Raw genomic sequence first — 14,168 nt, forward strand, 5'->3', positions numbered from 1 at the left:
TGTGCCGAATCACGTATATATACAGGATCCGACACTTCCAGGTATGGGACGCACATGCACGCCGCCGGGGCTTGCTCCCTCTTAAACACAGCAAAAGCTGATCAGTATGTATCCCAGACTCGATCTCCGCCGGAACCCACATATTGTGAGAAAGTGCCGGTTCACACATATACCATGTGATGTCTGTCATCGCATTCGCAGTGCACTGCTCTGCAAATCACATATAATATCTGAGCGTTGCAAATTCAGCCATACAGATTGTATGGCTGAATTCCCATTGCATTTGGACCGAAGTCACACAGGACCCTTTTTTTGGTCCGCACCAGAATCGGATCACATGGGTGTTCACACTTATGCGATCTGATTCATGTCCGAATTGACAGTTCGCACTGCCATATGCGAACCAATCTGGTGGTGTTGTTAACTCTGTATTGACGCCCCCAGCGATTCGCATATGGCAGTTTGAACTGCCTGCGAGTTGAGTGCGATGCGGGAACCCTCAGCGGATTTGCAGGGTTCCCGCATTGCATATTTGTCAACCGGCACGAAAAGACACAGAACTGCGATCTTCTTATGTAAACAAGGCAGATCGCCGTTCTGACAGGAGGGAAGGGATGGAATTTGAGTCCCTGCATAGCATTTCTTCCCCTATTAACTTCCACAGTTTAGAAAAACACCAGCTAGGCACACTGTTAACCCTTTGATCGCCCCTGATGTTAACCCCTGTCATTAGTACAGTGACAATGCATATTTTTAGCATTGATCACTGTATTAGTGTCACTGATGCCCAAAAAAATGTCAGTGTCAGAATGTCTGCTGCAATATCGCAGTCCCACTATAAGTCACTAATTTCCACCATTGCTAGTACCAAAAAAAAAAAAAATTGCATAGTTTGTAGACGCTATAACAAACCAATCAATATACACTTATTCGGATTTCTTTTTTATTTTTAACCACTTAAGCCCCGGAGGATTTGGCTGCTAAACGACCAGGGGGTATTTTGCGATTCGGCACTGCGTGACTTTAACGGACAATTGAGTGGTCGTGCGACGCTGTACCTAAACGAATTTGGCGTCCTTTTTTTCCCACAAACAGAGCTTTCTTTTGGCGGTATTTGATCATCTGTGCGATTTTTTGATCACGCGCTATAAACAAAAAAAGAGCGTAAATTTTGCAAAAATAACAATATTTTTCACTTTTTTTTATATGAAATTCCCCCCCAAAAAAATGTAAAAATCAAAATTTGTTTTATGCTACCTATGTTTGGTAAAAAAAATCGCAAAAAGCGTATTTTGATTGGTTTGCGCAAAAGTTATTGCGTTTACTAACTACGGGAAAGATTTATGTCATTTTTGTTGTTTTTTTTTTTAACGCGTAATGGGGGCGATCTGCGATTTTTTTTGCGGTACTGCGACATTGCGGCGGACAGATCGGACCCTTGACTGACATTTTTGACACTTTTGGGGTTACCAGTGACATTTCTACAGTAATCAGTGCTATATATATGCACTGTTACTGTAAAAATACACTGGTAGTGAAGGGGTTAACTTTATTTGAGAGGGAGGGGCTGTGTGTGTCCCTAGGGGCGTGATTCTTACTGTGATTGGCTGTGGCTTCAGCTGTATGCAGAGTGATCAACGGATCTACATAGTAGATCCATATGATCATTTCTCATACAGAGGGGAGAATGACAGTTTACACAAGCTGCCTGACTTTCTCCCTCTCCCCCGCCGATCGCAGAGTGGCCGGCGGACATCGGGTCCGCCGGTCACACGCGCGGGGGGGTCCGTGACCATGCGGGAGCGGGAGCGCGCCTCCGGCGGCACGCGCTCGCTCCCTAGACCCTCACAAGCTAGTGACGTAGCCCTACGTCACTTTGCCTGTGAGGGGCTGACCGCCGACGTAGATAGTCGTGCGGCGGTCGGCAAGTGGTTAACAAAAAATATGTAGTAGAATACATATCGGCCTATGAAGACATTTGATTTTTTACAATGTTTGTTATTGGATATGTTTCATAGCAAAAAGTAAAAAATATAGTTTTTTTTTTTTTTTTAAATTGTTGGTCTTTTTTTGTTTATAGTGCAAAAAATAAAAACTGCAGACCCTCAAAAGAAATCTCTCTTTGTGGGGGAAAAAGGGACATACAATTTATTTGGGTACAGTGTTGTCAGTTAAATTAACGCAGTGCCATATCTCAAAAAATGGCCTGGTTAAATCTTACGGTGGTTAAGTGGTTAATACAACTTGGTCACCAGCCCATCGTCAAGCTGCGATTTTCCTGCATTTTTAATTGTTTCATTACTGATACAAACCTGGATACCTTTAAAAAAAAATAAATTAATAATTATTTTGATGCAAACAAAAATCTGGAAAAATCTGATAGAAACATTTATTCGGAAGTATCTGTTTGTGCCGTTGGGATGCTGATAACTGGGATTGTAGTATGAGGGGCTGTAAAGGTACCAGATTTTTTTGTTTGCTCTTTGCCAAATTCATGGACAGGACTTTTCATTTCAGGATTCCCAAGCATTGGAGATGACCATGATGAATTTATGACGTGTGAACTCATGTTGTCACCTTGTTGTTGTGTTCTGTTGTCTTGTCTGGGAGAAGACGTTATCTTCTCTGCTTGGTGAGTCTAGATTTTGACTTCCTGTGGATGTATTTTCGCTGGCAGGGAACTTTGTCTTCCTTTTCTGGCCTCCAATACCAGGGGTCTCGTGGTAAGAGTGTTGGGAGAATTATCACATCTTCTCCCAGATCTTGGAGAATGTTTCATAAGGTGAGACTCTACAGCTGGAAATAAACTGCCAATCTCTGAAGAGCCTTGTTGGTGTCCTGGTGGCGATAGAGGTTTTGAGATAGTTATGTAGCTCCATCTTTGCATTTCCACCACACTGTTCGGCCTTGGCATGGATGATCTTGCACTGCTTGAACCAGAAGGCTTTGAGACTTGCTGTGGCCTGGAATGGGAACCTCGGTCATAGTCTACTCTCTTCTTGGGGTTGACTCCATTTATGACTGTTCCCAGCTGACTAAGCTGAGCCCTTTCCTCCCAAGCCAGGCCAGGTTTTGGGCATTGTTTGCATTCCTGCCAAATCTTTTTGACTTCTCTATACCTGAACTGTCTGTCTGTAGGCTCTTTATCTTCCCTCACTAACTCAGCCTTCTGTTTTGTCCCATCTGAAGATAAAAATTGTATATTAAACTTCACATTAGCCGACAATGACCTTTTAACGGTTTTGTTCTTTAAAGTGGAAGAGGGTGACTTAGTTTGTCTGTTAGTCATTAGGTCCTTGGAGTAGTTCGTATTGTCCTGAGTAACTGAACTCGTTCCCGTTGTAGGCCTTACACTATCTGCTGGCCATTGGCTGCTGAAGAAATGGATTTGCTTTGCAGGAACAAGCTTTTGTAAGTCAGACACTGTACTGAAGAAGACAAACATGTTTTCCTTCTGGTATGTTTCTGGCTTTGTGTCAATTGCAGTCTGGAAAATAAGGATATACGTAAATAAAAGTATGATTTCAGTGAGCATTTAACAACCTCAATATCAGGCCAATTCTGACACTTCTCTCATACATGTGAATATTTGCATTTTTTTGTTTTGCTAGAAAATTACTTAGACCCCCAAACTATCTATTTCTAAGCAGAAGCCCTAGGGAATCAAATGGGGTTTTGCAATTTTTTTATTTCACATGGTATTTGTGCAGTGGCTTTTTCAAACGCAAATTTTTGGGAAAAAATGCAAATTAATGAATTCTAATGTACAAAAACACAATATAATAGCCATTTTTTTTTTATAAACTATAAAAAGATGATTTTCCACTGAATAAATAGATACCAAACACCCGTTGAATAGCGACAAACTACAGTACTTAAAAATCTCCATAGTTGAAACTTTTAGACCCCAGATCTCTCATCTGCCCTTAAAAGCATCTGGTCAAACTGAGATGAGCTTAATCAGATCCTTAATCAGATCCTTAATCAGCTGGTAATGGTTTGAAAACCTCAAACCAAAACTGGAAAAATATCCTGGTCGTTTCCAGTTTCATAGACCATAAAGATGATTGAGGAAGTTTTGGTCCTCCTTCATCTCTATGGTCAGCCGGTGGCTTCAGTCTCTGGCTTCCTGGTGGAATGGGAGAGCCCAGAAAGGCAGCGGAAGGTGGTGGGGACCCTTTCCACCACATGTAAAAGCAATTAGATTGCTTTTATATGATTCAGCATTACCGGCTGAAAAGATTGATACTGATGTCATGACTGCAGCTGCAGCCATGGCCCTGGTATAATCACTTCAACCCGAGGGCGTATGGGTACGTCCTACAGGAGGGAAATGGTTTAAGCTGAATTCCAAGTATGGTTTTTATTACATGGTTACATTGGATAAGTAGCATTGGTTACATTGAAGCATTGTAAGTATACATATTCCATACCTATGGGACTGCTGTGGAAGCAGAGAATCACAGTAGTACTCATTGCTTTTACAGTGTTCAACATTATTTCCCAGGTCCAATACTGAGCAATCCTCTCTTTTGCATAGTGAACAAGGGTTGTTGCTCACTCAGCACGGCTGCCATTCACAGAACACTGTTTATTTTCAATGATAATAAGGCATTCTCTGATTGGCTAGGTGGAGAGGTGGGGTGCTAACATCATGATCCCCACCTTGTCAAGTCAGAGAATGCCTTGTATTTATTGAAAAAAACACAAGGTTTTCTGTGAATGGCAACCATGCTGAGTGTTTACTATGCAGAACAGCAACCAATCGGCACAGGACCTGGAAGACCACAGTAAACAATGAAGTGGCGGAAAATACAACAGTAATTCTCAGCTTCCACGGCGGTCCCACACCTATGAAATATTGCTATTACAGTCTGGAAAATAGTTATTTGATCCCCTGCAGATTTTGTAAGTTTGCCCACTTGAAATTAAGAAATGAAGGGTCTATAATTTTTTTTATCATAGGTGTATTTTAAATCATACAGACAGAATATCACAAATAAATCACATGATACAAATGGTATAAATTGAGTTGCAGTTCAGTGAGTAAAATAAGTATTTGATCCCCAAGCAAAACATGACTTAGTACTTGGTGGAGAAACCCTTGTTGGCAAGCACAGAGGTAAGACAACGGCTTGGGGGCCACAATGTATTGCACTCGGAACAAGATTAGAGATTTTTTTTGTATAAATTGTGGTGTCTCTTTTGCAGACTTTGGATAGAAGTAGCAGGTGCAGAAAAATTGGGCTTTGGGTGTTGGTGGTGCCTTTACACTGTAACCCTATGGAGGTACTCTTGATTAATGCAAGAATTGCCTTGCTGTAAAGAATTGAAATGTGATGGCCCCGTCAAAAACAGTTGTGGAAAAATTGGTCTTTGGTGGTGCCTTCATCCCACAACCCTCTAGAGGCAGAATAACCTGCTCTGGCAGCTGCAGTGGACTGCGCACTAGTGTCAGCTTGGGTCATAGAGGATGAGGATGGTTTAGTAAGCCAGTCCACCACCTCCCTTGCATGCTGTGGCGGGATAGCATGGGCAACATCACTAAACAGAGGAAATTATGCTTTGTCTGAGGACAGACCATGTCCACCTTTGCCTGTGGACACAGACACTGCTGGGCCCCTCATAGTGGCATGGGAACATCTGCCTCTCCTGGTTGGCCTTCCAGACATGATGAGGGGGGAGGGGGGGAGGATCTTATTACCCACATTTAATAGAAACTGGGAAATGTATGATTGTATGCACTTTATTGAATGAAAAGTGGTGTTTGGTGCACTTTAAATTGAGGACTGACGCTGACAGAAATGAAAAAACTATTAAAAATAAATAAATAAATAAAAGGGGAACACCAGCGTCACAGTCAGAAAACTCTGTCTGACAATTTAAAAAAAAGGGGGCAGGCAGGGGACAAAAAAAAAAAAAAACCATGCAGCTACCAAAAAAATAAAGGTGTATAAAGCACTGTATATAGCACTAAAACACTGCACTACACTAACACTATACTGACAACACACTATACTGACACTATAATAGCACTACACTAACACTCTACACTCAGAGTCACAATCAGTGTACACATTAACTCGCTAGTAGCAAACTGAGCCCTGCTCTATCTATCTTCCACTCCAACAATGCACTGCAAAAGCTTCCCTTGGAAAGGATCCTTTTATAGTGTGGGGTGGGACTATAATCACTGAGTCGTGATTGGATAAAGTCATCATCACTTTGTCCAATCAGGGCTCTGACATTGCTCTGTGCCCTTATCAGTAAAGCGGTGCAACACTTCATCCAATTAAGGCCCTAGAATGCACTGTTCAGCACGCAGTGCATTGTGGGTCGCTCGGCGAGCAAACAATCTGCCGAGCACCCCGAAAATTAAGGTGTTTGCCGAACAGGCTGAACTATCGCTCGGCCCAAACCATTTGCCTAACACTAATGATGACTAATTACCAATAGGTGTGCAGTTAGAAGCATCCCTCTGTGATATCCTATCAGTACCAGAATGCATACCGGCGATGTATAAGTACCTTTAGTCTGCACTTATATAAAAAACTCAAAAAAGAGCTTTTAAACAAATACAAAAATGAAGGAACACTATCATCATTTAAATGTTACAAAGAATATAATAGAATATGTAAAAAGGAAATCAAGGATGCAAAAATTCTAAACGAACGACAGATTGCAAAAGATAGTAGGACAAACCCCCAAAAATTCTTGAAATATATTAACAGTAAAAAAAATCAAGTTTGAGCATGTAGGCCCTTTACAAAATAATCTGGAGTGGGTGACTGGGGACAAAGAGAAGGCACATTTATGAAATACTTTCTTCAGCTCTGTGTATACAAAGGAGCATGGGGGAGCTCATAACCATAATGGGGATGGTATTGACACAGCCCTAAATGATCCATAATGGCTCAAAAGTGATATGGTCTAGAATTATTTAGACAGAATAAAGCACCTGAACCTGGATGGCATACACCCACAGATCCTAAAAGAATTGAGCTCTGTCATTTCAAAGCCATTCTTTCATTTTTAGGGACTTTTTAATGGGACTTTTCATTTGACTAGAATAGTACCACTGGATTGGCGTAAGGCCAATGTGGTGCCTATATTTAAAAAGGGATCACAGTCTTTATTAAGTAACTATAGACCAGTTTGTTTAACTTCTAAAGTCGGGAAGATACTGGAAAGTTTAATAAAAGCCCACATAGATGAGTTCTTGCTGGAAAAGTATTTTACATAACAGACAGCATGGATTCATGAAAGACAGAAGTTGTCAGACAAATCGGATTTCTATTTATAAGGAGGTAAGTAAAACCTTGGGCAGAGGGATGGCTGTGGACGTAGTATACTTGGATTTTGCAAAAGCGTTTGACACAGTTCCCTACACACGGCTAATGTGTAAGGTAAAGTCTATAGGCTTGGAAAGATCAGTTTGTAAATGGATAGAAAACGAAATACAGCTAAAAGTGTATTCAGAGAGTAGTGGTTAACAATTTTTATTCTGAAGGGTCTAAGGTTATCAGTGGTGTACCCCAAGGTTCAGTGTTGGGACCCTTACTTTTTAATATCTTTATAAATGATTTAGGGTCTGGGATTAAAAGTACCATTTCAGTCTTTGCAGATGACACCAAGCTTTGCAGTGGAATAAATTCCTTACAGGATGTCTCCAACTTACAAGTCGACCTCAGTGCACTGTTTCATTGGGCAACTTTGTGGCAAATGAGGTTTAATGTTGATAATTGTAAAGTTATGCACTTGGGGGCTAAGAATATGTATGCATCATACATACTAGGGGGAGTGCAACTGGGGGAAGTGAATGGTGAAGAAGGATCTGGGTTTTCTGGTAGATCAAGCGCTGCGCAAACTGTTGGCGCTACATAAATCCTATATAATAATAATAATCATAAGCTTATTAATAGCATGCAATGTCAAGCTGCGGTTTCCAAAGCAAGCAAAGTCCTTTCTTGTATTAACCGAGGCATGGACTCCAGAGAGAGATATAATTTTGCCCCTGTACAAATCATTAGTAGGACCTCATCTGCAATATGCAGTTCAGTTTTGGGCACCAGTTCTCCAGACATCGGGGAGCTGGAGAAAGTGCAGAGAAGGGCAACCAAACTGATATGAGGCATGGAGGAGCTCAGTTATGAGGATAAATTTGAGGAACTGAATTTATTCTCTCTTGAGAAGAGGAGATTAAGGGAGGATATGATCACCATGTATAAATACATAAGGGGTCTACATAGTCCCATCTGGGGTGTTTGAAATCTTGTCTCTTTCAACCAGGGACTTTTTACAAGCGCTTGCCAAGGTGAGTATGAAGAATAAAAGCCTTAGAAATTCCCTTTCCTCATGCCTTAACTAATATGTGTGGCAATCATTATAAAAAACAAGCCCCAGTGGCCTAATGGATAAGGCACTGGCTTCCTAAGCCAGGGATTGTGGGTTCGAGTCCCATCTGGGGTGTTTGAAATCTTGCTTGTCTCTTTCAACCAGGGACTCTATACAAGCGCTTGCCAAGGCGAGTATGAAGAATAAAAACCATACCGCTTCTATTGAAGCATAAGGATGTTCAAATGTTGAACAGAGCTTTCTCAAAATGTATTTGGCAAGGCAAACCCCGCGAATCTTGCTGGAAAAGTTGCATCTCCCGAAGAACATGGGGGGGGGGGGGCTGGTCTTCCGAATGTTAGACTGTATAATCTTGCATGTTTGTTGAGGTATGGGCTGGACTAGCTTGGGGAGGGAAATTGTTACACTAACAACACTTTGGAGGAGCAAATAGCTCATCCTCTGAGTTTGGCGGGCATTCTGCATAGCAAATTCTCATCTTTGCCAAAAACTATACAACAACATGTTTTGCTAAGAGATACTTTTATAGCCTGGAGGGAAACCCTCAAGAAATTACATGTTCCACTAGGCATTTCAAAGTATCTATCATTGATGGGAAATCCAATGTTTCCCCAGGCAAGGGATCATCTAGCCTTTGAATATTGGAAATCTAAGGGCTTGGTGAAAGCATACTCTTTGATACAAATGGAAAGCGGGACCTCCAGACTTAAATTTAAATCTTTTCAGGATCTTGCTGCAGAATATGATCTTCCTAAATCTCACTTCCTGGCCTACCACCAAGCAACTTCGTATATATCTACATGTACGCCAAGCCTGTTAGAGGGCTTTCATCATACAATGATTGACACTCTGATACAACAGAGGTCCTACTCAATATCCACAATATTTAAATTATTGCAAGACTGCCCCCCCCCCTCTACAGATAGAATGTTTGAAAAGTGGCATATCGATTTTCCTGGATTAGAGTTTTCACATCTGATACTTCAGGGCTATAGGCTTATCAGGACAGTTACGGTGAACGAAATATGGAGAGAGACTCAATTTAAATTTATTCATAAAGCCTATATTCCAGCCCTCTTCACAAAAGATAAGAGAACTAAAGCTATATGTCCTCTCTGTAAGTCAATCAGGCCCACACTGGCTCATAGATTTTGGCACTGTCCTAGAGTGATTCCATTCTGGGATAGAGTAGTGCACTATGCCAATGCGGTAATGAATACCGACCTACGGAAATCTCCGCATCTTATGCTATTCGGAATAAACTTGCCAAATAATACCTCTCAGGCAAACTTATCATCCACTGTCCCGCCGTGGATACATCTATGTTTTTTGGCGGCTAAGAGGACCATCCTAAAATCATGGATCCAGCCTAGTCCCTCTACTCTATCTGCTCTTAAAAGGGAGCTTTGGTCATTATTGCATAAGGAACGAACGGATACAGTTTTACAACATTATATCTCCACAAAAACATTCTTTGACAAATGGCAATCCTTTATAGAGCAAGAACTTGCAGACGTGGACATTCAATACTTTATGAAACCTTTCAGATACACGGACTGGTACTTTAAAGCAGAAATAGAACGAACTTTGGGAAAACTAAAGATAAGTGATTCGTAGGCCTGAATAATGCAACCACCTTCTTGTTTAAATTGATTTCCTGACTTATTCTCTGCCTATATTAAGGTATTATATGGACGTATGCAGTGTTGACGGACCAACATTTTAGGATATATATGGGAACACCCATCTCCAATAGCAATAGTAAAAAAAAAAAAATTAATCAATCGGACCAGCCCATGTTAATATGTTAAGATGTTGAGAAACGATATTCTTTCCCCCTTTTTTTTTTTTTTTTTTCTATTCTTTATATTACTATAGAGCATAGATTTTGATATTATGATTATTCTTCTTTGTTATGTTTGTATGACTTGTTGGCTATAAAAAATTTTTTTTTTTATAAAAAGAGATTTAAAAAGGAAAAAACAAAAAAAAAAAAAAGAAAGAATAAAAGCCTTAGAAATTCCCTTTCCTCATGCCTTAGCTAATATGTGTGGCAATCATTATTAAAAACAAGCCCCAGTGGCCTAATGGATAAGGCACTGGCTTCCTAAGCCAGGGATTGTGGGTTCGAGTCCCATCTGGGGTGTTTGAAATCTTGCTTGTCTCTTTCAACCAGGGACTCTTTACAAGCGCTTGCCAAGACGAGTATGAAGAATAAAAGCCTTAAAAATTCCCTTTCCTTAAGCCTTAACTAATATGTGTGGCAATCATTATAAAAAGTCCACATTACAAAAACAATCTTATAGGGGAAATCATTCTCCTTACTTTGATGATGAGGTCAATTCTAGAAATATTTCTCCTTATAATTACAACCAATCCCAACCTGGGCCGAGTCATCGTTGGGATTTTCCCAGAGAAAATCAAAACGGGAAGAGAGGTCCCGACCAAAGAGAGGCACCAGAGGGGGGAGGCGCAAAAGGAAAAAGACAACGAACCTAACTCAATCAGGTATATTCAATCTAAGTAAGGTCCAATTGTCAGAATCAGAACTATATACTTTGGATAGAGGACTTAAGTTTGTTCCCCCTAGGTCCATGAAAAAATTTAACACCTTCATAGATATTCAAAAATTTATAAGGAAAATTAATGTTCAAAGATACATCTTGACCAACCCTCGCCCAATTACTTCCAACAATCATTCCACAGAGATTGTCCATTCCGGATTGTCTAACCCTTCATTATTTAATCCCCCAGGGAAGATAGCACCAGCTGTCACAGTTTTTAGGGATTTAGTATTAAAGGATTTGGCTTCATTGCCTCTTAACCACTTGCCGACCGCCGCAAGTACATTTACTGCGGCAGTCAGCCCCGTGCAGGCAAAGTGACGTAGTACTACGCCGCTCGCTCCTGACGTTCTGGGGTGCGCTCCTGCGCGCCCCCACCGCCACCGATGACCTGATTGGGTTAAGAACCGATCCTGCCCAATCAGATTCCATGCTGAGCCTGTGTAATGTAAACACAGGCTCAGAAAAGACCCGCTCTCCCCTCCCATGATCCTTTTTGGATACATTGAGAGGAGAGAGCACATCTAACTGTGAGTACTGCACCAAGCACACATACACACACTTAGATAGGCACATTTAACCCCCGATCGCCCCCCCCCCCCCAGTTAACCCCTACACCCCCTGTCACAACACACAGTGTATACTGTATATAGCATTTTCCTATATACCTGTATAATTGTGATTTGTGACCAGGTGTAGCGCTTGCGGCCCTCCCTTTTAACACTTAAAATACCCGCCACCCCCCCATAAAGATTTAACCCCCTGATCCCCCCTAATCCCCCCTGATCACCCCCAGTTAACCCCTTTCCCCCTGTCACATTGCACACTAATACAAACATAATATACTGCTTTTCTGTATTTTGTATTAGTGCGATTGTGACTTGAGTTAGCGCTAGCGACTTCGTTTCTGTCCCAAGTAGGTTTAGAGTCCCCGCCACCCCCCCAATAAAGATTTAACCCCCTGATCACCCCTACACCCCCTGTCACAACACACACTGTATACAGTATATAGCATTTCCTATATACCCGTATAAGTGTGACTTGTGACCAGGTTTAGCGCTTGCGGTCGTTCCTTTTATCCTTAGGATACCCGCAACCCCCTCCCAATAAAGATTTAACCCCCTGATACCTCCTGACCCCCCCTGATTACCCCCAGTTAACCCCTTCCCCCTGTCACATTGCACACAAACGTAATATACTGTTTTTCTGTATTTTGTATTAGTGCGATTGTGACTTGAGTTAGCGCTAGCGAATTAGTTTCTGTCCCAAGGAGGCTTAGGGTCCCCGCCACCCCCCCATAAATATTTAACCCCCTGATCCTCCCCTGATCGCCCCCAGTTAACCCCTTCATAGCCCTGTCACAGTGTCACTTTTATAGTGTAAGAAGAAGCAGCTTGGTATGTATATTGTCTTGTCTCGTATGGCGGAGATCCAAGGGAGATCTCTGAGTTGAAGCTTTTTCTTAGGAAGCGTCAATACAACCGAAATGCCTCCTTGGTTCTGGAGAGAGATTATGGGAAATATTACTCGCCTGATCCTTACCAGAACTGTAAGCAAGGCATAGCAGTTAAGATGGTCATAGGGCTGAGGGATAGTATGGGTTCCCTGGTGAAGTCTAGATCAGGGATCCTGGAGATCTTCAGGTCATATTACACAGACCTTCTGGGAAAAAAGGACCTTAATCGGGACAGGATGCAAAGCTTTCTGGATTCTACTCCAGGATTAGGTATATTGCCTTTGATGGATTTGACAAAGTCAATTTCAGCAGATGAGGTAGTTCGTGCTATAGAAAAGCTGGCTACCAAAAAATCACCTGGGCCAGATGGGCTGACAGCTGAATTTTATAAGTGTTTTAAGTCCATTCTGGCTCCCTTTTTAGCAGAGGTTTATAACAGCTGTCTAGAAGAGGATTCGCTCCCTCCCTCCAGAGGCAATCTGCTGTGATTCTTCTGTCAAAAGGTAAAGACCCCTCAATGTGTGAGTAGCAGGCAATTTGTTGTCCAATCATCAGCACTGCTCGGTCCAATGCAGAAGTACCTTTTCAGCAGTTTTAGCCATCGGGGAGGCTTGGAGCAATGCAGGGCTGCTGGATGGAGAAAGTATTTGCTGACATTGGATCAGGCGAAGACTTTTGATTGAGTCAATCTGAGTACCTGTATTTGCTACTTGGTAGATATGGCCTGCAGGGCAGGTTTATAGATTGGCTGAAAACATTATATAAAGGAGCTGAGGGCTTCCCACGTATTAATGGTTTGGTTGGACAGCCTTTTGAGGTTGGCTCTGGTGTGCACCAGAGGTGTCCTTGAGCCCCCTGCTATATGCATTCGCATTTGAACCCTTCATAAGACAGTACCTGATCCTTTTTATATGTCAGCTTTGTCTGTATCTTGCCAGAATCTCTCTATGCAAGGGCATAAAGCTGCTTTTTCCAACTGTTATGGGGAAATAGGCTGAACCTGATCAAACACAATCTAACTTGCCTGTCCAGGCGGGAGGGTGGCCTAGGAATGGTCAAACCTATAGTTTTCCTTTCTCTGCTCCTTTTAAAGTACAATCTTGGTAATATGTTAGCAGAGACTCCGCTGGGATGGGTGGGTATTTTTCAATCTCGGTTTAGGCCTTTTCCACAATGTTGGTAAGATGGCGGGCCAGTAAAAAGTCTGAGAGTCCGACATGGCAAGCTTCCGGCTTATGTTGCCCCGTGTGTGAAAATACTTTGACAGTGGCAGGTGACAGTGGGGGATATCAAGTCCCTCCCCAGGAAGCTTCTGGAGAAGAGGATTTTGGGCTTTGTTTTAGTGTGTCATTGGCCTTAAGGGATTGCCCAGGCTCCGTAATGAAGGAGGGGTTGTGTTTAATCAATTTGGGAATGCCCCCTACAAATAACTAAAATTATAACTGTGGCACAAATACTTCCCCAGAATCTCTGATGTCTGCTGTATGTGCCATCAGGACACTGGCTGTAAGATTCTGGTACCTTTGGTACCCTTATTTGCCATTTTCCTTTTAATATTGCGTCCCACCTTCTTAGTTAGGTGGAACGCATATACCTTTAAGTCGGATGACGTCATCGCTGAGCGCCGCTCTGTAATGTTCCGGTACCTTTGGTACCCTAAATTACTCTTTTCACAAGTGTATGCGCCCCACCATTCTCTTTTGGAAAGGTGCGCATACACCTTTAAGACTGAAGCTGTCATCACTCAGCGCCGGACTAGATGGCTATTTAAATCGCCGGTTCTCACTCACATG

The 14,168-nt window shown here is 42.0% G+C and overlaps 1 long non-coding RNA gene and 1 pseudogene across 2 annotated transcripts in view; both read right to left on the reverse strand.

The window, feature by feature from the left end:
• Positions 1 to 14,168, reverse strand: part of LOC309562042 — a 172,036-nt gene that overhangs the window by 66,807 nt on the left and 91,061 nt on the right. The window lies entirely within an intron of this gene.
• The window catches only part of LOC309561672, a 34,797-nt pseudogene continuing 23,018 nt past the window's right edge, over positions 2,390 to 14,168 (reverse strand). The window contains exon 2 of the transcript in view: positions 2,390 to 3,487. The product of the transcript in view is annotated as an uncharacterized misc_RNA (transcript). The remainder of the gene's footprint in view (positions 3,488 to 14,168) is intronic.

The sequence above is a fragment of the Pelophylax lessonae genome (assembly GCF_965119305.1).
Source record: "Pelophylax lessonae genome assembly, chromosome: 8".
Classification (NCBI taxonomy): domain Eukaryota; kingdom Metazoa; phylum Chordata; class Amphibia; order Anura; family Ranidae; genus Pelophylax; species Pelophylax lessonae.